The 26,203-nt window shown below is 36.7% G+C and overlaps 1 protein-coding gene across 3 annotated transcripts in view; it reads left to right on the forward strand.

The window, feature by feature from the left end:
* LUZP1 (leucine zipper protein 1) overlaps positions 1-26,203 on the forward strand; it is a 140,832-nt gene that overhangs the window by 12,281 nt on the left and 102,348 nt on the right. The window lies entirely within an intron of this gene.

Raw genomic sequence — 26,203 nt, forward strand, 5'->3', positions numbered from 1 at the left:
GGAGTTACGGACTGAAATGAGATATGACGTAGTGTACCGCATTTGAATTATTTATTGAATAGCATTTTTTATGTCAACTATGAAATTTTTAAGCCAGTTAAATCTGTTTAAAGCTCCTTTTTTTGAACTGCCAGTAAGCTCTCACATAGTTATTCTTTTGCCTATATTAAAGGCAGAAGAATGTATTTGTGTATGTACTTCATATATGTACTAATTTTATACTAACTTAAATATAAATTTAAATTAGTAGTAATTAAGCTGATTTAGATATGTTTCACAAATGAGCGATAAATGCCTTTTTAAAAGGTTTTAGAGCAGCGATTATTTTGACTTTTCTGATGGGATTATCGGAAGGTTGTTAATAAGTTTGTAATTTTTTTATGGCAACAGTGAAGGAGGTACTTGTGAAGTTTGAGAATTAGAGTAATTTTATTAACTTTTATGATTTTCTGTCACTTATATTTTTCCTTAATAATTTAGAAATATTTTATGATATCAGCTTATTTTTTAAATTTATTTTTTATTACCAAACCAAAACAACATACAAACATGAACATTCTTAACATACAAACATTCTGTGCATGCTTACAATCAATGGCTCACAATATCATCACATAGTAATATATTCATCACCATGATCATTTGTTAGAACATTTGCTTCATTCCATAATAAGAAATAAAAAGAAAAAAGAAAAAACTCATATATGCCATATCCCTTCCCCCTCCCTCTTATTGACCACTAGTATTTCCTTCTACTCAATATGTTTTGACCTTGTTCAGCCTATTTTATTTTTTTTCAGCCTATTTTATTTTTTCGCTTTCATTACTCCAACAAGGTCAAAATAAAAATATATAGGTAGAACATATTTACATTTATCTATGCTTCAAACCACTAGTAAACTCCTAAAACTAGAAATTTTCTTTTGAAATGTAAGAAGAGACAAATGGTGAACTATGAGAAATTTATTACAAAAAGTAGTTTTCAGAGTGGGTTATAAAGTTAGTACATATTTAACCAATCCTCCTACACTTTATACCTTCACAGTAGAATTATTCATAACATTGACTCCAAGGTAGCATGAGATCTTGGAGTACTTTTTTGAATCATTAAATTTTATTCAAGAAAAGCCTGCATTAAATGTGATTTATTGTATTCTGATTCTTTGAGAATGATCATCCATTCTCATTCTTTGACCATTTTGGTTAAAAAGCATTTTATCTTATCAGGATAATTGAAAGCTATAAAGTTCCAGTTCTGTAGCCTCAAACTTCAATGGTGAAGGGTGGTTGAAAGGAGTAATTAATTTAACATACAAAAACACTTTGCACATAATGCCTTGTTCAGAAATAAATATTAGCCATTATTTCTGTTTAATCTTTTCATTTTTATTTATCCAAAGAATAGAGGAAAAATTCCATTTTTATTATTATTTTAAAATTTGGAATGATTTAGTTTAAGTTGTGTAATATTCTTTTTAGACTGGCAGATTAGAAGAAACTTGCTTTTTAAACTGAAATTTTTTAAAACTTTTTAATTGTGTAGTATAACATATATACAAAACAAAGAAAGAAAAAAAGCAATAGTTTTCAAAGTACTCTTCGACAGGTAGTTACAGGACAGATCCCAGAGTTTGTCATGGGCTACCATACGATCCTCTCAGATTTTTCCTTCAAGCTGGTTCAGAATATAGGAGGCTAGAAGGCTTGTTTTTTTTTTATCACCACAATTGACTTTTTTTCTTTCTTTTTTGTGAAAAAATAACATATATACAAAAAAGCAATAAATTTCAAAGCACAACACTACAGTTAGTTCGGAGTTTGACATGGGTTACAATCCACAATTTTAGGTTTTTACTTGTAGCTGCTCTAAGATATTGGAGACTAAAAGAGATGTCACTAATGATTCAGCGATCATATTCATTTATTAAATCCTATCTTCTTTGTATAACTCCACCATCACCTTTGATCTTTCTGTCCCTCTCTTTAGGGGTGTTTGTGCTTTGGCCACTCTAACTTTTTTATGTTGGTAAGGGCTGTGGAGTAGGGAGATGGAACTATCTGATGTTTTGGAGAGGCTGGGCCTTCTAGATTTCAGGACTTACCTGGCCAGGGACCCGTCTGGAGGTTGTAGGATTCTGGAAAGTTACACTACTGCATGGAACCCTTGAGGAATCTTATGTATTGTCCTAGGTGTTATTTAGGATTGGCTGAAATGATCCTGGTTGGGGGTTGGCAGGTTATATAGGTAGCAATGTCTAACTGAAGCTTGTGTAAGAGCAACCTCCAGAGTAGCCTCTTGACTCTATCTGAACTCTCTCTGCCACTGATATTTTATCAGTTACACTTCTTTTCACCCTTATGGTCAGGATGGAATTGTTGATCCCAAGGTGCCAGGGCCAGATTCATCCATGGGAGTCATCTCCCATGTCATCAGGGAGACTTTTAACCCTGGATGTTATGTCCCACGTAGGGGGAAGGGCAATGATTTTACTTGCAGAATTGGGCGCATAGACAGTAAACTGAATGTTAACTTCACTAATACTTAGGAAGCTAAGTATCCGTGATTCATGTGATTTGCTGTATAGCCCATCTTTTTTTTTCCTGAATGGCTCATTCTTAGCCCAAATGCTGATTTTAATTGGTACATGGGTGTTCTAGTTTGCTAGCTGCCGGAATGCAATATACCAGAAATGGAATGGGTTTTAACAAGGGGAATTTAATAAGTTGCTAGTTTACAGTTCTAAGGCCGAGAAAATGTCCCAGTTAAAACAAGTCTATAGAAATGTCCAATTTAAGGCATCCGGGGAAGATACCTTGGTTCAAGAAGGCCAATGACGTTCAATGTTTCTCTCTCTCTGCTGGAAAGGCACATGGTGATCATGGTGGTGTCTGCTGGCTTTCACGTGGCTCTACCAAAAGGTTTCCTCTTTTAAAGGATTCCAGCAAGCAACTCCACTTTCAGTGGGTGGAGACACACCTCCATGGAAATTAGCTAATCAAAAATTACCACCCACAATTGGGTGGGCCACATCTTCATAGAAACAATCAGAATGCTCCCACCCAACAATATTGAATGAGAATCAAAGGGCATGGCTTTTCTGGGGTCCACCACAGATTCAGACTGGCACAATGGGAGAGATGATTTTTGCATGCTTTAGCCAGCCCTTCTTCATCACTTAAAAAGAGACTCTGCAAATGGGAATTGAGACTGTCTATGAGATAATGTATGCAGATATTTCAAACCATTGTAATTTTTGAAAAGTATTTAAAATTAAATATTGTCTATTTATACAGTTTTGGGATGTCAGTATTAGTATTGTTAGTGTTTTACTTTTTAATTATTCCAAGTATAGCTCTCAAGTGATTATTATAACAGCTGTAATAGCTACGTATCAGCTATTATCCTAAGCATTTTATATGCTTCATTCAATAAGTATTTATTGAATGTCTGCCATGTGTCAGGCAATAATCTCATTTAATCCATATTACACCCATGAAATAGGTATACTATTTATTATTTTAGCCTGATTTTACACATGAGGAACTGGGGAACAAAGAAATTAACTCTCTTGTCCAGTGTCACAAAGTTGTTGAGTGTCAGAATTGGGATTTTTGTTAGAATATTGAAATGTATTACTTCTATACCAGATTTTTATTTTTGAAAGGGATCTTCACCACCTTCCAATACTAAAATTTTCCCATTTCCCCAAACATAAACTGTACATCCATTATGCAACTTCCCATTCCTCCTGCCTTCCCACCTCTTGCAACCGGTGCTATAATTTCTGCCTTTGTAAACTTGCATATTCTCTTGTATTTTCTTTGTAGTTACCATAAGGCTTAAATGTAACATCCTAAATCGGTAACAATCTCTTGCTTTGATACCACCTTAACTTCAATAGTATAAACAAACTATTCTATACCCCTCCATCCTTCCACTTTGGTGTAGTTCTTATCACAAATTAATGTTTTTGTTTGCATGGGCAGGCACCAGCAATTGAACCCAGGTCTCTGGCATGGCAGGTGAGAACTCTGCCTGCTGAGCCACTGTGGTCCTCCTCACAAATTAATGTTTGCACTTTATGAGTCCAAAAGCATTGATTTATCATTATGTTTTATATATTTGCCTTCTAGATCCTTTAGGAAGTAAAAGAGTTTCAAAGCAAAAATACCATAGTACTGTATTTGGTATATATATTTACCAAGGTTTGCCCTTACTGGAGATCTTCATTTCTTTATGTGGTTTTGATCTATTTTCTCTTGTCCTTTCCTTTCAGTCTGCAGAACTCTCTTTAGTATTTCTTGTAGGGTTGGTCTAGTGGTGATGAACTCTTTCATCTTTTGTTTATCTGGGAATATCTTAAACTCTTCATTTTTAAGAGTTTTGCAAATATAGAATTCTCTGTTGGTGTGTTTTTTTTTCTTTCAACACTTTATGTTATCCCACTGCATTCAAGCATTCCTAGTTTCTGATGAGAATTTGGCACTTAATCTTACTGAGGTTCTCTTGTATATGACGTTGCTTCCCTTGTGGCTTCAGAATTCTCACTCTATCTTTGGCATTTGACAGTTTAATTATAATACGGTGTGGTGTAGTCTATTAGGGTTTATCCTTTTGGAGCTTTGAGCATTTTTGATATGTATATTCATGTCTTTCATTAGATTTTGGAAATTTCAGCCATTATTATTTTGAATATTCTGTATGCTCTTTTTTCTCTTCCTTGTTTTTTCTGGGACCCCCACAATGCATATATTACTACACTTGGTAGTATACCACAAGTTCCTCAGGCTCTGTACACTTTTTCATATTCTTTTGTCATTCTGCTCTTCTAGCTGGATCATTTTAATTGTCCCGTCAGATTCACTGTTTTTTCTTCTGTCATCTCCATCTGGTAATTTCCTCTAGAGAATTTTTAATTTCTGTTACTGTGGACTTCAGCTCTATTAGGTTCCTTTCCATAATCTCCATCTTTCTTTATATGTTTTTTTTTTTAATTTTTTTATTAATTAAAAAAAATTACAAGGAGCACAAACATTCCCAGCACATACACTCAGCAATTCACAATATCATCCCATAGTTGCATATTTATCATCATGATCATTTCCCACACATTTGCATCAATTCAGAAAAAGACATAAAACGACAACAGAAAAATAAAACAAAAACAGAAAAAAAAATTTTACATAACATACCCCTTACCCCTCACTTTCATTGATCACTAGCATTTCAAACTAAATTTATTTTAACATTTGTTCCCCCTATTATTTATTTTTATTCCATGTATTCTACTCGTCTGTTGACAAGGTAGATAAAAGGAGCATCAGACACAAGGTTTTCACTATCACAGAGTCACATTGTGAAAGCTATATCATTGTTCAATCATCATCAAGAAACATGGCTACTGGGACACAGCTCTACATTTTCAGGCAGTTCCCTCCAGCCGCTCCATTACATCTTGAACAACAAGGTGATATCTACCTGATGCATAAGAATAACCTCCAGGATAACCTTTCGACTCTGTTTGGAATCTCTCAGCCGTTGACACTTTGTCTCATTTCCCTCTTCCCCCTTTTGGTCGAGAAGGTTTTCTCAGTCCCTTGATGCTAAGTCTCAGCTCATTCTAGGGTTTTTCTCAATCCATTGATGCTGAGTCTCTGCTCATTCCAAGTACTCTGTCCCACGTTGCCAGGAAGGTTCACACTCCTGGGAGTCATGTCCCACGTAGAGAGGGGTAGGGTGGTGAGACTGCTCGTTGTGTTGGCTGGAGAGAGGGGCCACATCTGAGCAACAAAAGAGGCTCTCTTGGGGGTGACTCTTAGGCCTAAATTTTAAGTAGACTTGACCTATCCTTTGTGGGGTTAAGTTTCATATGAACAAATCCCAAGACTGGGGGCTCTGCCTATAGCTTTGGTTGTCCACACTGTTTGTGAGAATATCAAGAATTCAACTTGGGGAAGTTGAATTTCTCCCCGTTCTCACCACTCCCCGAAGGGGGCTTTGCAGATACTTTTCCACTCACTGATTGAATCACTCTGGGATTCATCGGGGCATCACTCTGGACAAACCAACAAAATCTCATGTCCTACTTGAGATTCCAAGTGCTTATGGCGTTCAATCAAACTATCTACATAAGTTATATTAGGAAATGCGCTAGTCAAAATATAAATTTTGTAACAAATAAACATTTTTGCTTTAGTCTCACACATAAGGTGACATTTTAAAATATTAATTGCCATCTATTTTCAGCACCCCGCAGTAATGACATTTCTTTGTTCTTCCTCGTGCAAAAACATTTTTTAAATTTGTGCATTTAGTCACTATTATTATACACTCTAGGCATTCCTAGGTTATACCATCTCAATCTTTAACATCTATCTTTCTTTCTGATTTCATTTATGCCCCCAGCCCTCCTCCCCCCTCATTCTCACATGCAGCTTCATTCAGTGTTTTAACATAATTGTATTACAGTTAGGTAGTATTGTGTTGTCCATTTCTGAGTTTCTGGATTCAGTGCTGTTGCACAGTCTTCAGCTCCAATTACCCAATATCTTACCCTATTTCTATCACCTGATGGTCTCTTTTACTAACAAAATAGTCCAAGTTTATTCACTAATGTCAGTTCATATCAATGAGACCATACAGTATTTGTCCTTTAGTTTTTGGCTAGTCTCAATCAGCATAATGTTCTCAAGGTCCATCCATGTTGTTACATACTTCATAAGTTTATTCTGTCTTAAAGCTGCATAATATTCCATCGTATGTATATACCACAGTTTGTTTAGCCACTCGTCTGTTGATGGACATTTTGGCTGTTTCCATCTCTTTGCAATTGTAAATAATGCTGCTATAAACATTGGTGTGCAAATGTCCGTTTGTATCTTTGTCCTTATGTCCTCTGAGTAGATACCTAGCAATGGTATTGCTGGGTCATATGGCAATTCTATATTCAGCTTTTTGAGGAACCGCCAAACTGCCTTCCATAGCGGTTCCACCATTTGACATTCCCACCAACAGTGAATAAGTGTGCCTCTTTCTCCACATCCTCTCCAGCACTTGTCGTTTTCTGTTTTGTTGATAATGGCCATTCTGGTGGGTGTGAGATGATATCTCATTGTGGTTTTGATTTGCATTTCTCTAATGGCCAGGGACATTGAGCATCTCTTCATGTGCCTTTTGGCCATTTGTATTTCCTCTTCTGAGAAGTGTCTGTTCAAGTCTTTTTCCCATTTTGTAATTGGATTGGCTGTCTTTTTGTTGTTGAGTTGAACAATCTCTTTATAAATTCTGGATACTAGACCTTTATCTGATATGTCATTTCCAAATATTGTCTCCCATTGTGTATGCTGTCTTTTTACTTTCTTGATGAAGTTCTTTGATGCACAAAAGTGTTTAATTTTGAGGAGTTCCCATTTATTTTTTTCTTCAGTGCTCTTGCTTTAGGTGTAAGGTCTATAAAACCACCTCCAATTATAAGATTTATAAGATATTTCCCTACATCTTCCTCTAACTGTTTTATGGTCTTAGACCTAATGTTTAGATCTTTGATCCATTTTGAGTTAACTTTTGTATAGGGTGTGAGATATGGGTCCTCTTTCATTCTTTTGCATATGGATATCCAGTTCTCTAGGCACCATTTATTGAAGAGGCTGTTCTGTCCCAGGTGAGTTGGCTTGACTGCCTTATCAAAGATCAAATGTCCATAGATGAGAGGGTCTATATCTGAACACTCTATTTGATTCCATTGGTCAATATATCTATCTTTATGCCAGTACCATGCTGTTTTGACCACTGTGACTTCATAATATGCCTTAAAGTCAGGCAGCGTGAGACCTCCAGCTTCGTTTTTTTCCCTCAAGATGCTTTTAGCAATTCAGGGCACCCTGCCCTTCCAAATAAATTTGCTTATTGGTTTTTGTATTTCTGAAAAGTAAGTTGTTGGGATTTTGATTGGTATTGCGTTGAATCTGTAAATCAATTTAGGTAGAATTGACATCTTAACTATGTTTAGTCTTCCACTCCATGAACACGGTATGCCCTTCCTTCTATTTAGGTCTTCTGTGATTTATTTTAACAGTTTCTTGTAGTTTTCTTTGTATAGATCTTTTGTCTCTTTAGTTAAATTTGTTCCTAAATATTTTATTCTTTTGGTTGCAATTGTAAATGGAATTCCTTTCTTGATTTCCCCTCAGATTGTTCATTACTAGTGTAACACTACAGATTTTTGAGTGTTGATCTTGTAATCTGCCACTTTGCTGTCCTCATTTATTAGCTCTAGTAGTTTTGCTCTGACTATTTCAGTGTTTTCGACATAGTATCATATCCTCTGCAAACAGTGAGAGTTTTACTTCTTCCTTTCCAGTTTTGATGCCTTGTATTTCTTTTTCTTGTCTAATTGCCCTGGCTAGAACTTCCAACACAATGTTGAATAACAGTGGTGTCAGTGGACATCCTTGTCTTGTTCCTGATCTTAGGGGGAAAGTTTTCAGTTTTTCCCCATTGAGGACGATATTAGCTGTGGGTTTTTCTTATATTCCCTTTATCATTTTAAGGAAATTCCCTTCTATAATTGTCCTTTGAAGTGTTTTCAACAGGAAAGGATGTTGAATTTTGTCCAGTGCCTTCTCTGCATCAATTGAGATGATCATGTGATTTTTCTGCCTTGATTTATTGATATGGTGTATTACATTAATTGATTTTCTTATGTTGAACCATCCTTGCATACCTGGGATGAATCCTACTTGGTCATGATGTATAATTCTTTTAATGTGTTGCTGGATTTGATTTGCTAGAATTTTATTGAAGATTTTTGCATCTATATTCATTAGAGAGATTGGTCTGTAGTTTTCTTTTTTTGTAATATCTTTGCCTGGTTTTGGTATGAGGGTGATGTTGGCTTCATAGAATGAATTAGGTAGCTTTCCCTCCACTTCAGTTTTTTTGAAGAGTTTGAGCAGGATTGGTACTAATTCTTTCTGGAATGTTTGGTGGAATTCACAATGAAGCCGTCTGGTCCTGGACTTTTCTTTTTGGGAAACTTTTGAATGACTCATACAGTTTCTTTACTTGTGATTGGTTTGTTGAGGTCATCTATTTCTTCTCGAGTCAAAGTTTGTCGTTCATACCTTTCTAGGAAGTTGTCCTTTTCATCTACATTTTTGTATTTATTTGCATAAAGTTGTTCATAGTATCCTGTTTTTACCTCCTTTATTTCTGTGGGGTCAGTGGTTATGTCTCCTCTTCCATTTCTGATCTTATTTATTTGCATCCTCTCTATTCTTCTTTTTGTCAGTCTTGCTAAGGGCCCATCAATCTTATTGATTTTCTCATAGAACCAACTTCTGGTTTTGTTGATTTTCTCTATTGTTTTCATGTTCTGAATTTCATTTGTTTCTGCTCTAATCTTTGTTATTTCTTTCCTTTTGCTTGCTTTGGGTGTTAGTTTGCTGTTCTTTTTCTAGTTCTTCCAAGTGGACAGTTAATTCCTTGAGTTTTGCCCTTTCTTCTTTTTTGATATAGGCATTTAGGGCAATAAATTTCCCTCTTAGCACTGCCTTTCCTGCGTCCCATAAGTTTTGATATGTTGTGTTTTCATTTTCATTTGCCTTGAGATATTTACTGATTTCTCTTGTAATTTCTTCCTTGACCTACTGGTTGTTTACTAGTGTGTTGTTGAGCCTCCATGTATTTGCGAATTTTCTGGCCCTCTGCCTATTATTGATGTCCGACTTCATTCCTTTAGGATCTGAGAAAGTGTTTTGTACGATTTTAATCTTTTAAAATTTATTGAGATTTGCTTTGTGACCCAGCATATGGTCTGTCTTTTAGAATGATCCATGAGCACTTTAGAAAAAGGTGTATCCTGCTGTTGTGGGGTGTAATGTCCTATAAATGTCTGTTAAGTCTAGCTCATTTATTGTAATATTCAAATTCTCTGTTTCTTTATTGATCCTCTGTCTAGATGTTCTGTCCATTGATGAGAGTGGGGAATTGAAGTCTCCAACTATTATGGTAGATGTGTCTGTTTCCCTTTTCAGTGTTTGCAGTGTTTACCTCATGCATTTTGGGGCATTCTGGTTCGGTGTATAAATATTTATGATCGTTATGTCTTCATGTTGAATTGTTCCTTTTATTAGTACATAGTATCCTTCTTTGTCTCTTTTAACTGTTTTACATTTGAAGTCTAATTTGTTGGATATTAGTATAGCTACTCCTGCTCTTTTCTGGTTGTTATTTGCATGAAATATCTTTTCCCAACCTTTCACTTTCAACCTATGTTTATCTTTGGGTCTAAGATGTGTTTCCTGTAGACAGCATATAGAAGGATCCTGTTTTTTTTTAATTTTTTAATTTTTTTTATTAAGCATGCAAACACATTCTTACCATATGATCATCCCATTCTTGATATATAACCAGTAATTCACAATATCATCACATAGTTGTATATTCATCATCATGATCATTTCTTAGAATATTTGCATCAATTCAGAAAAAGAAATAAAAAGAAAACAGAAAAAAATTCATACATACCATACTCCTTACCCCTCCCTTTCACTGATCACTAGCATTTCAATCTAATAAATTTATTTTAACATTTGTTCCCCCTATTATCTACTTATTTTTTTTTTTTTTTTTTTTTTTTTTTAAAGGAAAGACAGAGAGAAGGAAGGAAGGATAGAAGGAAGGAAGGAAGGAAGAAAGGGAAACATCTTTTTAAACATTTTCTTGTTTTATTGTATTCTGTTTCTCCGTTTTTGTTACATGGGCTGGGGCCGGGAATCGAACCGAGGTCCTCCGGCATAGCAGGCAAGCACTTTGCCCGCTGAGCCACCGCGGCCCGCCCTTATCTACTTATTTTTAATCCATATGTTTTACTCGTCTGTCAATAAGGTAGATAAAAGGAGCATCAGACGCAAGGTTTTCACACTCACACAGTCACATTGTGAAAGCTACATCATTATTCAATCATCTTCAAGAAACATGGCTACTGGAACACAGTTCTACATTTTCAGGCAGTTCCCTCCAGCCTCTCCATTACACCTTAATTAAAAAGGTGTATTTAATGCATAAGAATAACCTCCAGGATAACCTCTCAACTCTGTTCGGAATCTCTCAGCCACTGACATACCATTTTGTCTCATTTTGCTCTTTCCCCCTTCGGTCGGAAGGTCTTCTCAGTCCCTTGATGCCGAGTCCCAGCCCATTCCAGGATTTCTGTCCCAAGTTGCCAGGAAGGTCCACACCCCTGGGAGTCATGTCCCACATAGAGAGGGGGAGGGCAGTGAGTTTGCCTGTGATGTTGGCTCTCAAACAGAAATCTTAAATCTCAATTATAATTTTACTTCCAGTACCTGAAATCTCCAAATGAGAGAAATGAAAAAAAGAGTTCTACATCCCTGCTTTAAATGAAAATACAATACTATTATACTATCATAATATCTGTGTGTGTGTGTGTGTGTGTGTGTGTGTGTGTGTGTGTGTGTGTGAAGGATTCTGTTTTTTAATCTATTCTGCCAGTCTATGTCTTTTGATTGGGGAGTTCAATCCATTAACATTTAGTGTTATTACTGTTTGGGTAGTACTTTTCCTCTACCATTTTGCCTTTTGGATTTTCTATGTCTTATCTAATTTTCCTTCTTTCTACACTCTTCTCCACACCTCTCTCTTCTGTCTTTTTGTATCTGTCTCTAGTGCTCCATTTAGTATTTCTTTCAGAGCTGGTCTCTTGGTCACAAATTCTCTCAGTGATTTTTTTGTCTGAAAATGTTTTAATTTCTCCCTCATTTTTAAAGGACAGTTTTCCTGGGTATAGAATTCTTGGTTGGCAGTTTTTCTCTTTTAGTAATTTACATATATCTTCCCACTGTCTTCTTGTCTCCATGGTTTCTGCTGAGAAATCTACACATAGTCTTATTGGGTTTCCCTTGATGTGATGGATTGCTTTTCTCTTGCTTCTTTCAAGATCCTCTCTTTCTCTTTGACCTCTGACATTCTGACTAGTAAGTGTCTTGGAGTACGTCTATTTGGATGTATTCTCTTTGGGGTGCGCTGCACTTCTTGGATCTATAATTTTAGGTCTTTCATAAGAGTTGGGAAATTTTCAGTGATAATTTCTTCCATTAGTTTTTCTCCTCCTTTTCCCTTCTCTTCTCCTTCTGGGACACCCACCACACGTATATTTGTGTGCTTCATATTATCATTCAATTCCCTGAGTACCTGCTCGTATTTTTCCATTTTTTCCCCTATAGTTTGTTTCTTGTCGGATTTCAGATGTTCTGTCCTCCAGTTCACTAATCCTAACCTCTGTCTCTTGAAATCTACCTTGTAGGTTTCCATTGTTTTTTTCATCTCTTCTACTGTAACTTTCATTCCCATGAGTTCTGTGATTTGTTTTTTCAGATTTTCAAGTTCTTCTTTTTGTTAATTCCTTGCCTTCTTCATGTCCTCCCTCAGTTCATTGATTTGGTTTTTGATGGGGTTTTCCATGTCTGTTCGTATATTCTGAATTGTTTCAGCTCCTGTATCTCTTTTGAACTATTGGTTTGTTCCTTTGACTGGGTTATATCTTCAATTTTCCTGGTATGATTTGTTATTTTTTGCTGGCGTCTACACATTTAATTACCTTAATTAGTTTATTCTGGATATTGCTTTAATTTCTCTTACCTAAGTTTTTCTTGCTGGATGAATTTGTTGTGTATCTGTTCTTTGACCTTCAGTTCAGCTTTTTCTGGACCTCTAGCTTAGGTTTTGTTTAACAGAGGAGTTTTTCAGTCTTGTTTTCTTGTTTCTTGCCCTGCTTGTATGTTGCCTTTTCCTTCCCCACCCTTAAGAGAGTCTACGTAGCTATTACAGACTCCAGCCGGGTTTTCCTGGACTTAACTGGCCTCTTATCGGGGAATTAGTCAGCTGCGTCAGTTTTCCCTGAGCGTGAGACCCAGCAGATTAAAAGACATTCCTCTGAAGTCTCTGGCCTCTGTTTTTCTTATCCTGCCCAGTATGTGGCGCTTGTCTGCCTGTGGGTCCCACCAGGAAAAGATGTTGCGGCACCTTTAACTTTGGCAGACTCTCCCTACTGGGAGCGTGGTGGAGACAGAGGAGAGGTTGTAGGCTGGTTTTAATGGCTTCAAATTACCAAGCCCTGGGGTCTTAATTCCTTGAGGGAGGGATTCTACCTGAGTTGGGCTTCACCCCTCCCCTGGGGAAGGTACTGGCTCAAGACAAGCCCTGCCTGAAAGGAGCTTGCTACTGCCTATGCCTGGGGCAGCTGCACCCTGAAAAGTCCTGCCACTGAATCCAGAGGCTGTCAAGCCTTTGTGGAAACACAGCCACAAAAACCTCTGTTTCTTTCCTTTTTTTCTTTTTCCGTTTGCCCAATTAGCGATCTCCACTTTGACCAGGTTCACCTGAGCTGGGGGCGTATTTTTAGTAGTCAGAATTTGTTAATTAATTCCATAATAGGCGTTTTTAATTGTGCTCAATCCCTGTTGCTGGTAAATTTCCTTTCCTTTCCCCTCTGGGAAGCAGCCTGTGGGGGAGGGGCGCCGGCCACCTTGGCTTGGGGACCTCACAGTTCTGGGGAGGCTCGCAGCCGGTCCAGCTGGCCCAGACTGGGGTATGCTGTGTGTCTGGTTACCGACGTGGCTCTGGGAGCTGTTCTGTGTACTGTTTCTGGTTATTTAGTAGTTGTTCTGGAGGACGAACCAAAACGCTCACATTGCTAAGCCGCCATCTTGGCCACACACCCCCTTATATCCTTTTGTAGAACTTTCACAAATCCTTATTTAAAGCAAATGACTGATTCAGAAAAAGAAAAAATGCTAGTTTTGGCACATGAAATTAAAAGAAGATTCAGGGTCCAGCTTCTGGGAAAGTGGGTTTTGAAGATCATTTCACTTTAAAATGTAGGGCTGGTTAGTGTTAGATATTCACTGTCATTGGTACCCTGCACTTTTTTTGTCTGTTCACTCCACACCCTCTGCAGCCATAAAGTTGCTTAGCTTACCTTTCTTTTTCATTTCTGCCATTGATAATTATGTCAGAGTTCTATCTTCTGCTATGTCTATAATATTATTAAGCTCAACCCCACCCCTTTCCATCTCCTTTCTGATGTCCCTTTAGCAGCTACTTCTGGGTGTTCTTTGAATCCATGTACAAATACGAGCAAAATACAAGCTCTTGATGTTTTCTTCCAACATTTCCTCCATTTTTTAACCCATAACTGAAAACAAGACTGTTTCCTTAATGAAGTAGTTATTCCTGTTTTTGTTAATTTGAATGCCCTGCAACTCCCTGGACAAGTGGGGGGGGGGAAAGCTTGACATACTGCTAGTTCTTTAGTGAACCTTTCCAGGCTATTGTTTTGCCTTTCTACACAGCTTCTTTTTCAAAATCCCTACCATCTGCTCTCTTGCCATTCTCATTGCTTATATCTGGTGACTTTCAGGATTAGTGTCCTGAAATGTTAGTTTGCTTCTTCATCCTGTTCTTAGTATCTACTTTGTCTGGTACTTTACTCTTATCAATTTTCTTTCTCTTTTGCATCTTCAGCTTAACTCTTTGAGACTACATATATGTACAAATATAAAACAAATAAAGTTCCCTTACCTGGCTGTTTGAGTTACTGATATCTTTTCTTTTTTATTCTCAAATGGTTTGAAATGAGCATTGTGTATGCAGCTCTTTTTCCTGCTTGTTCTTTACCATCTTTCCTGCATTGTTTCTGTCCCCAACATTTTACTGTAAATGCCCTTTCAAAAGACGCAATGTCCACGTGTTCAATACTTTCAAAACCTTTGTCTTCCTTACCTCTTTGAATATTTAACTGTTGGTCATCTTCTTCCATCTGAAACATTTGTTCTTTGAGTAGGAGTTAAAAATATGTATGTTTGGCCTCATCAAGCCTTATAAGGCCATTTTACGTGGTACTTGGCTGATTGTTGGATTCCAGTGTTTATCGTGTGGCCTATGCTGACTAGTGGAAAAGGGGTGGAGCAGGTTGGCACTGTACATATTATAGTACTCTGTACCTTGTGGATTTTTAAGTAAGTAATTGATTGGACTTGCTAGTTTTCTTCTTCTCTCTCTTTTCCCCCCCTTCCTTGATTCTGCTGTGGCTTTTGTATAAAATGTGTTGTTTGTTTTTGGTCTTAACTCTGGTCAAATAATAATCTATATAAAAATAATCTATATAAATAGCTTTGTCTCATGACTTTCTGAGCAGACTGTTGGAAAGAATGATATTGATTGAACTCCTTGGTAATTCTGTAAGATTTGAAATGCTCCACAAAATATGGTAAAGTTTAGCTAGTTTCAGGTAGTGGCCTTAAATAAGAAATTTTGTACATATACTTTTATTTAAAAAAATAATTTTATTTTTACTATTTTTCCAGTATTCTTTTTTTGTATTTTTTAAATTAAAGAAGTAGATTAAAAAAAATTGCAGAAATTAAACAATTCCCATATACCACACTCTCATTAACACCTTGTACTCTTGAATTAGTATGATACGTTTGTTATGATTTATGAAAGAACATTTTTACATTTGTACTATTAAGTATAGCCCATCATTTACAATAGATTCTCTGTGTTGTGCAATTCAATTTTTAAAAAAAATTTTTATTCTAGTAACATATATACAACCTAAAATTACCACTTTTAGCCACATTCAAATATATAATTCATTGATGTTAATTACATTCACAATGTTGTGCTAGTCACCACCATTCATTTTCAAAACTTTTCCATCTCCCCAAGCAGAAACTGTGTACCAATTCAGTATTACCTCTCTACTCCAGCCCCTGGTAACCTGTATTTTAGTTTCTGACTCTATGATTTTGCTTATCCTAATTATTTTACCACAGTGAGATCATGCAGTATTTGCCCTTTGTGTCTGGCTTATTTCACTCATATGATATCTTCAAGGTTCATCAGTGTTATCTTATAAATCAGATCTTCATTCCTTTTTACAGTTGAATAATACTTCCATTGTATGCATATACCACTTTGTTAATCCATTCATCTGTTGATGGGTACTTGGATTGCCTCCATCTTTTGGCAGTTGTGAATAATGCTTCCGTGAACATCAGTGTGCAAACATCTGAATCCTTTTTTTAAAACCTATTTTTAAAAAAGTTTTTATTGAGATGTCTTCATATACATACAGTCCATCCAAAGTATACAATCAGTGATTCACAATTATCATCACATAGTTGTGTATTCATCACTGTGATCATTTTTAGAACATTTACATCACTCCAGAAAAAGAAATTAAAAACTCATACATCGTGTAATCCTTATCCCTCGCTCTCATTGACCATGAGTATTTCAGTCTACCCAATATTTTTTTTACCCCTTATCACCCCACCTAATATTTATTTATTTTTTGTTCTTACTCTTACTCTGGATAAAGGGAGCATGAGACACAAGGTTTTCATAATCATGTGGTTAAATTGTAAAATCTATATAGTTATACAGTTGTGTTCAAGAATCAGGGCAACTGGAATACAGTTCAATAGTTTCAGGTACTTGCCTCTAGCCACTCTAATACATCATAAACTAAAAAGGGATATCTGCATAATGTATAAGAAATACGTCTCAGATAACCTCTCGAGTCTGTTAGAAATCTCTGAGCCACTGAGACTTTATTTAGTCTCATTTCTCTCTTCCCCCTTTTGTGAGTCCTTGTTTTCAATTCTTTTGGATATGTACCTAGTAATGGGATTGCTGGGTCATATGGTAATTGTATACTAAACTTTCTGAGGAAGTGCACAACTTTTTTCACAGTGGCTGTGTGTCATTTTACATTCTCTCTAACAGTGAACAAGTGTTCCTGTTTCTCCACCTCCCTGCCAATGCATGAAGCTTTCTGTTTTTGTAATAGCCATTCTGGTGAGGATAACCTTGTGGTTTTGATTTGCATTTATCTAATGGCTAATGACATTGATCATCTTTTCCTGTGCTTATTCACCATTTGTATATCTTCTTTGGAGAAATGTCTGTTCAAGTCTTTTGCAAATGTTTTAAACTGGGTGGTTTGTCTTTGATGTTGAGGTATAGGATTTCTTTATATATTCTGGATAGTAAACCTTCATCAGATATATGGTTTCCAAATAGTTTTTTCCATTCTGTAGTTGCCTTTTTACTTTCATGGCAAAGTCTTTTGATGCACAAAAGTTTTTAATTTTTATGAAGTCCATTTTTTTTTCTTTTGTTGTTTGTGCTTTGGGTATAAAGTTTAAGAAAAACTGCCTAACTCAAGGTCCTGAAGATGTTTCCGTATGCTCTGGTTCTTAAATTTAGGTCTTTGATCCATTTTTAAGTTAATTTTTGTATATGAAATGAGGTATGGGTCCACCTCCATTCTTTTGCACATGGATATCCAGTTTTCCCAGCATCATTTGTTGAAGAGACTATTCTCTCCCTATTGAATAAACTTGGCACCCTTGTCAAAAATCATTTGGCCATGAGTGTGAGGATCCTTTTCTTTTAGTACAGTTTTCATGTAGGGCTATTTCTGAAACAAATAAACAAACAAACAAACAGGAAACCCCACATCAGGTCAGATTCTATCATAACAAAAATAATTACACTGAGAAATTGAGTACAATACACATTGCCAAGCTCCATTTATTTTCAGGAGTATTTGCTATAATAGTATTGTACTGTGATGGTTCCCTAGAGTTTATGAGGATTTTGACCTGTATTTGCCAAGACATTTTCAGTGTATTTGCAAATACAGTTTCAAAAGTGATACAGATAGTGGGAAGGAGGAGCATGAGTAAATGTAGGTTAGTCTAATACAAATTTAGCAGAGCAGTTTTTGAGCTGGTATGATTTTTTTGAGAAGGAAAGAGTAGAGTACTGAGTAAAGCCACTTTTTCTTTTTATTCTGTGTTAAGTGATCTTTGAAGTCTTGCCTCCTGAAATCTTTTTTATCCTTGGAGATTGGAGTAACTGTCTGTTGTCACATGTTTATCACTTTCCCTGACAGGGAATGAAATAATTCATCCCAGAGACGACACAGAGCTCTGGATGAATCTTGAGGTTCAGGTTTAGTCTTTGTGTATATCTAACTGTATGAATTAGAGCAAATCACTTTGCCCTATGGCCTTTGGATTTGTCAATTGAGAAGTGGAGTAAATAATTTCTAAGAAGATACCGCCACTTTAATTTAGGGTGTTTTGATAAAAATCCATATACATCAACTCTCAGAGATAATTTACTAATATAATCAGAAATGTGACAATTTGTAGTAAGACACAGTGTTTAGTATGTGTCATTTATTACATATAAAAATACATGTAGCTATAAATTAAAAATGGTAGAATAGATGCTCATTTATAAGCAGCAGTGTCAAATTATAAATTTACTGGAAAAATATTACCATAAGTGTGTAATATAAAATGTGAAATCCAATTTATATGCCCATTTCGAGATTACAATGATAGCTTTAAGGTAAACATTTTTTTAGTTGTTTCTTTATATGGAACGGGTAAAATGGCAAAATGATTGAAATAATTATTATTAGTAGTATTTAATAACATTTTGTTAGCACTTGGCTAACTCGTTATTCTGGGATGAGTTTATAATGCATTTTCTAGTCCCTAAACAATTCTGGGTGGAAGATATTATCCCCATTTTACCCATGAGGATGCTGTGACAGTGACTTGCCCATACTGCTGAGTGACAGATTGCATGACTAGGCGTGTTTGACTCCAGAGCTTCTATTCTACATATGTTTTCTATAACATGCTAATCTCAGAATGCATAAAGATGATGGTGTTTGGTGACTGGAACATAGTGGAATTCAAATATTTGTGATGTTTGACCAGGTTATTGTGTTTCCTTATATAAGCCATGTGCTGTAATATCCTAACATAATTTTCATTACACATTATAAGTATATTAATTTGATGGCATTCGCTCAAATTTATTGACTGAGATGGTGCCTGCGTTTGAATTCCACTTCTATCATCCAGTATTTGTGTAAACTTGGATAAATGACTTGACCTCACTGGGCCCCAGTTACTCGTCTGAAAAACGGGGATAACATTAAATCCTTATTAGAATTATTATGGGGAATAAATGGGTTAGTTGCATGTGAAGAGCTTAGAACAACACAAAGTAAGCATGCAATAAATGCTATTATTACTATATCATGCTTTTAACCTTTCCAAGTACTTATTACATTTCCTTCAAATAATTTTCCTATGAGATAGGTAGCTAGGGTAGGGTCTAGGGTCTGGCATGTCTCCCATTTTACAAAAACAAGACCCAAAGAAATGAAGGAACTTGTTGAAGGACACCAGAACAAAATTAAATGGAATACAGTTTAAAAGATTATTTATGGGTGGTTCAGTGGTAGAATGCTCGCCTTCCATGTGGGAGACCTGGGTTCGATTCCTGGACTATATACCCCTGCCACCCCCCAGAAATATATATATAAATATGTTTTTTAAATTGTGTATATATAATTTAACCCTAGTCGGTAGGGAGGGAAAAATGGTTTGGGATTAGTATCTTAGTAGTCACCTTTCTTTATAAATAGGACAAACCTGTGGTTTTTGGAATGAGGGAGTATCATTTACAGCTACTTGTTTCTTCTGGTCTTTTATTTCTTCTCCTGCTGTTAGAGGGAAGGTGGTGAGGATTGTTGCTCTGTCAAGTTTGTCCTAGTCTCGCCATCTAGCAGTCTGAGAAACAACATTTGAAAGGTATCACGTTTTCTGGGAGCTGAGAAAACAGCTTACCTTTTCTATGTGGAAAAAAAAGGTAAAATGAGTGGGAGATGTGAGTTACCAGTAAGATGTTTGCTGTCATGTGAGTTGTGTCATTGAATTAACTATTGAACTGCTTCAACTGAATCCCACTCATTTATCATGTGCCAGTTTCCTGCAGTTATTAGTTTTTAGGATCTCAGGGAATCTTAAGTTTTTTATTTAAGCCTTATGTCGCTTTATATCTCTAAGCTGGCAGCACCTGATTTTGCTGCAGATGTACTGCATGATCTCTGCATTGCTGTAACTGGATCTTGGTCAAATTTACCGTTCTCATTTCTTTGATGAAAAGATTTCTTTCCACCTCTCCCTCAGGCTATTCTACTGTAGTTTTGGAGGTCCTTTCTTACTCCCCTGGAAAAACCTGAAGAAAAAAAAGAGTATTTCAGAAGTTTATCTTGTGATGTGGTTCCTTTTGGGCGGGATTTCTCTGTACCGTCCCTTCCACCTAAAACATAGAAAATAGTCTTCAGCAAATATGTATTGAACTTGTTCCTGAAAGGGACTATTTATTAGTCATTGGAAACGTAGAGAGTTCAAGAATTGAGGCAAATTGAAATAGACTAGTAACATTTGAGGAGATAAATTAAACCATATATCTTATTGGAAAAAGAGCTTTAGTTTCAGCCAGCCCTGAATTTAATCCCCGTTTATGCTTTATTAAACCAATGTAATACTGGGTGAATCGCTTAACTTCCTTGAACCTTAGTTTTTTCATTTGTAAAATAGAAGTACTGGTACCTAGTTCTTAGGGTTGTTTTTTTAAAAGGATTGTTTTAAAGATTAAATGAAAAGATAAATCTTAATACTCAGTGTAATTCAGGGATATAGTAATGTGAATTGTTACTAGCTTTTCTGAAGTTGAGTTCCTCATTAAAACTAGCAGATTAGTATTTATCTCAATTTGTTGTGAAGATTAAATTACATATAAAAGGAAGGGGGCTGGTACATGGGCATTAAACAGCTTAAAATTTGCATGGAGAATGTATGCAAAAAGGAACTGAAGCCACTATAAGAGTATTTCTTTGGAAGAAACAAATTAAATGCTACCCAAGTCTTTTTTTTTTTTTAACATATTTTATTGTGAAATACAGCATATATACAAAAAAGCAATAAATGTCCAAGTACATTTTTTGTATATTCATCATCTTGATCATTTCTTAGAACATTTGCATCAATTCAGAAAAAGAAATAAAAAGAAAACAGAACAAAATTCATACATACCATACCCCTTACCCCTCCCTTTCATTGATCACTAGCATTTCAATCTACTAAACTTATTTTAACATTTGTTCCCCCTATTATTTATTTATTTTTAATTCATATGTTTTACTCATCTATTGATAAGGTAGATAAAAGGAGCATCAAACACAAGGTTTTCACAATCACACAGTCACATTGCAAAAGCTGTATCATTATATAATCATCTTCAAGAAACATGGCTACTGGAACACAGCTCTACATTTTCAGGCAGTTCCCTCCAGTCTCTACACTGCACCTTAACTAAAAAGGTGATATCTATATAATGCGTAAGAATAACCTCTCAATTCGGGAATCTCTGAGCCATTGACACTTTATTTTGTCTCATTTCACTGTTCCCCCTTTTGGTTGAGAAGGTTTTCTCAGTCCCTAGATGCTAAGTCCCAGCTCATTCTAGGATTTCTGTCCCATGTTGTCAGAAAGGTCTTACACCCCTGGGAGTCATGTCCCACGTAGAGAGGGGGAGCTTGTCATGTTGGCTGAGAGAGAGAGGCCACATCTGAGCAACAAAAGAGGTTCTCTTGGAGGTGACTCTTAGGCCTAATTTTAAGTAGGCTTAGCTTATCCTTTGTGGGCTACCCAAGTCTTAACTGTCACCAACAACTAGGCAGCACGGCCCAGTCTGTTTGTGCTTATTGGACATTTGTATATCATCTTTGGAGAAATGCCTATTCAAATCCTTTGCCTATTTTTAAATAGGTTGTATTACTTTGTTAAATGCTGCCAGAATGCAATATACCAGAAGTGGAATGGCTTTTAAAAAGGGAATTTGTTAAGTTACAAGGTTTTACAGGACCATAAAAATGTCCAAACTAATGCATCCAGAAGAAGATACCTTATTAACAAAGGCCGATGGGTCTGGAACACCTGTCAGCTGAGAAGGCATATAGCTGGCATTTGCTGGTCCTTTGGCTTTTGGTTTCAAACAGCTTCCCTAGGGATGTTTTCTCTCTGCATCTGTGTTGGCTCTAAAGCAACTGTGTTTTCTCACAGTTTCTCCCCCTTAAAACCTCCTGTAAACTACTTAAGACCCACCTTGAATGGGCAGAGTGACAGCTCCATCTAATCAAAAGGTCACACCCACAATTGGGTGTGCCATTTCTCCATGGAAACAATCCAAAGTTTCCACCCTAAACAATAGATCTGTCCCCACAAGGATTGGATTATAATTTGAAGAAAACAGGCTTTTCTGGGGTATGTGACAATTTCAGACCAGCACATTTGTTTTAGAATACTAGTTCCTTATCAGCTATATGATTTGCAAATATTTTTTCTGTGTGTTCTTGAAGGATCTTTGTGTGTGGAATTCATTGCCCACCTCATAATACATATGACATAATTGGCCTAGAGGCTCTGAAAGACCTTATGTTGATTGATGTGATTGCTCTACTACAGTTAGCACAGAAGTTGTTAGGCAGTTCTGAAAGCTTTTGATTATGTGAGAAGAAGTGAGCCTTTGACTGGGACCTAGGGAAATCTGGGGTTTAGTCCTAGCATTGCTACAATGAGACAACATGACTTCATGCCATGAAATTTTTCAGGGTCTAAGTTTTCTCTTCAGCAAAACGGAATGATTTGGACTAGATAATTTTTAAGATCACACCCTAAAATTCTTTGAGTTGATAAGACAGTAAGGTTTTGGTGGTGCGTGCATTATGCGTGTATCTATAACTTTTATTGCTATGACATGAATATTTTGTCGCATTTGTTCATAACCACAGAACCTTTATACATGCTGTCTTAGTTTTGCTAGGCTAATAAGACACCACATAGTGGGTTGACTTAAACGAAGGAAATTTGTTTATGGTTTTGAGGCTAAAAGAAGTCGAAAATCAGCAATGCTTGTTTTCTCCTGGAGTCTGTAGTCTTTTGGTTGGCCAGCAGTCCTTGGGTTCCTTGGCTTTCCTGTCACATGGTGGTGTTCTCTCTTCTCCTCTGGGTTCCCTTGATTTCCAGCTTCCTGTTCCTCCCTGTGCCTTTATTTTATAAGGCCTCCAGTAGTAGGATTAAGATGCCTCCTGATTTACCTTAACTAAAAATAACATCTTCAGAAGGTCTTATTTACAGTGGTTTCATGCCCACAGGTGTGGGATTAATATTAAGAACATGTATTTTTTTGGGTTATGTAATTCATTCTACCACACATGCTGTTATTCCTGCTGGAAACTTTCTTTTTCACTAAAGGACCAGCTGTTTCTTTAAAACTAGTCCTAATTAATTCTGATCAGCTTGTTATTTGAATGAACCTGATTTTTATTAGAGAATTTATAGCTAAAAGGGATTTTTAAAGAGCTTTAAACCAGTGTTCTCTATAATAAATGATGAATAGAGGCCAGAAAAGTTAGATTCCTTGATTTAATAACTCATTTGCTGGGTATCTACTGTGTTTCTGGCTCAGGTTATGTAACTAGTTAGTGACAGAATTCAGATGAGAACTACAGTTTCTTGGACACTCAGTTCACTGCTTTTTCAGTGTATGCCACTGTCGTGTTTTTGTTAGAATCTCGCTAAATGGTAATATAAAGAGTATGTCAGAGTCCTTAAGGGTTAAAATAATTTGCCTTCAAATTCTGATCTGTAATTAGTGGCAATCAAATGGGACCAACATGTATTTGTTTTATATTTTAGTTGTAAATTGATGCATAGTTTTAAGTTTTTAGTCATTTTCTCTTCCTTCAAGGACTTATTTGCAATCTTAGAGAGTCTAAGATCTTATATTGGCTACCGGTGATATATGTGCAACAACTCAAATCCAGCATGCATGGTGTTTTTCCTAACCCATATTCTCTCTGGTCACTTTGTCTCCTGATGAAAATGATTCTGGTGCTGTATCTATAATAACCACCTGTTTCTATGAAGGTGTTTTTTCCCAAATCTTCGGTGGGTCTACCTGTCACTGCATTGGAATCACAAACTCTCTTGAAAATCTCAAAATTTCTACCAAATTCCACTCCATAAATAAGTGCTAATGTCAGCTGATGAAATTATTTGAATGGGAGTATAGCATATTCTGAAGGAGTCAATAGTCCTTTATATGTAATTCCAAAAACCAAAAAGCACTTATTGGGTGCACGGGTGTTTCAGTGGTGGAATAATGCTTGTCTTCCGTGAGGGAGACCCAGGTTCAATTCCTGGACCATGGCCCACCCCCCACCCCTCCAAAAAAAAAACCACTTAAAAATGGAAAACATCATTCACATTGTGGCAAAATCTGACCTGAACTGACCATAACTATCATGAATAAATGAGAAACACCCATATATATTGTATTTTACCAGATATTAAAAAGGAGAAATATGCACAATAAACATTCGTGTGTGTGCTTTGAGAACAAAACAAAACAAAACAAAAACCTGACCTGAACTAAAGTGAGGTTATTTATGATTTTGTTGGTCTCACTTGGTATGATTATTCATGTATTTAACTGCAGAACTATTAATGTGTTTGTCTAATGGGTACTGTCCTGTCATGGTTAGGGACAGGTGTCAACTTGGCCAAGTTGTGGTACCTGTTCATCTGATTGGGCAAGCGCTGGCCTGTCTGTTGCAATGAGGACATTTCATAGGATTAGGTCATGATCACGTCAGCTACATCCACAGCTGATTCCATTTGTAATCAGCCAAAGGGGAGTGTCTTCTGCAATTAGTGATGCTAAATCCAATCATGGGAAGCCTTTTAAGGAGGACTCAGTGGAGACAGGTTCCATTCCTGCTTTGGCTGGTGAGCCTCTCCTGTGGAGTTCATCCAGGCCATCCATTGGAGTCATCGGCTTCGCAGCCTGCCCTGTGGATTTTGGACTCTGCGTTCCTACGGTCACGTGAGACACTTTCATAAATTTTATATTTGCAAGTGTTCCCTGTTGGTTCTGTTTCTCTAGAGAACCCTAACTAATACATCTTGGTACCAGGAGTGGTTCTTAAGGAACAGAATCTTAAAAATGGGTTTTTATGAATGGTTTTCTACTCTGACTGGGCTCAGAGACACTAAGGACTCTGATTCCCGTAATCAGAATGACACTCCCAATCCATGGACTGAGTTGGCAAAGGAGATAGTCAAAATATCATCATTCGATTCTCCTAATGCTTCGCTTGTACGAAGCCAGACTCTGGGGGATAATGTTTTTGACACCTTTACAGAGTTTTGTAGGAATAAGAGTTATAGAGATGTTGGGTGGTTGTTGTTAGATACACTGTCTACATTAAAGGGTGAAAGGGATGGGCTTAAGGCTTCAAACAAGAAGCTTAAGTGCCGTCTGAAAGATGTAGAGGTTTCTATGAGTATCCTGAAGGAAAATTTTATTTCCTGTAGCCGTAGACTTGAGATCTCTGAAAATCAGACTCAGAATCTTATTGTTAGAGTAGCAACTTTACAACGTAAACTGAAATCTCAGTCTTGCATGGTGTCTGCCGTTAAAGTGAGGGCATTGATTGGAAAGGAGTGGGACCCTGAAAAATGGGATGGTGACATATGGATTGATAATGATGTTGGGGGTGAGGGTGAAACCCTAGACCATGCTGAGCCTTCTTTAGATAACCCTGTAATAGTCTGCCCTGAGGACATAGCCGCCCCACCTCCAGCTTGCCTTGAGGAATTGGCCACCCAACCTCCTCCTGAAGGGATTAGCCCTAGAGTTATTAATCCTGTTTCACCAGATGAAACTGCAAATGAAGGCCCTGAAGCAAATGGCTTGGAAGATATTTCTAATTCTTTTCATGACCCACCACCACCACCCCTCATTTCTTCTAGACCTATAACTAGACTAAAGTCCCAACAGACCCCTAAAGGTGAGGTACAAAGTATCACACATGAGGAGGTACGTTATACTCCAAAAGAACTGTGTGAGTTTTCCAATTTATATAGACAGAAATCAGGGGAATATGTGTGGCAATGGATCTTAAGAGTGTGGGATAATGGTGGGAGGAATATAAGGCTGGATCAGGCTGAATTTATTGATATGGGCCCACTAAGCAGAGATTCTGCATTCAATGTTATAGCTCGAGCAGTTAGAAAAGGTGTTAACAGCTTGTTTGGGTGGTTGGTTGAAACATGGATCAAAAGGTGGCCAACATTACCTGAGGTTGAAATGCCAGAACTGCCCTGGTATAATGTAGATGAGGGGATCCAGAGGCTTAGAGAGATTGGGATGTTAGAGTGGATTTATCATGCAAAG

The sequence above is a fragment of the Tamandua tetradactyla genome, chromosome 2 (genome assembly GCF_023851605.1).
Source record: "Tamandua tetradactyla isolate mTamTet1 chromosome 2, mTamTet1.pri, whole genome shotgun sequence".
In the NCBI taxonomy this organism is placed as follows: Eukaryota; Metazoa; Chordata; class Mammalia; order Pilosa; family Myrmecophagidae; genus Tamandua; species Tamandua tetradactyla.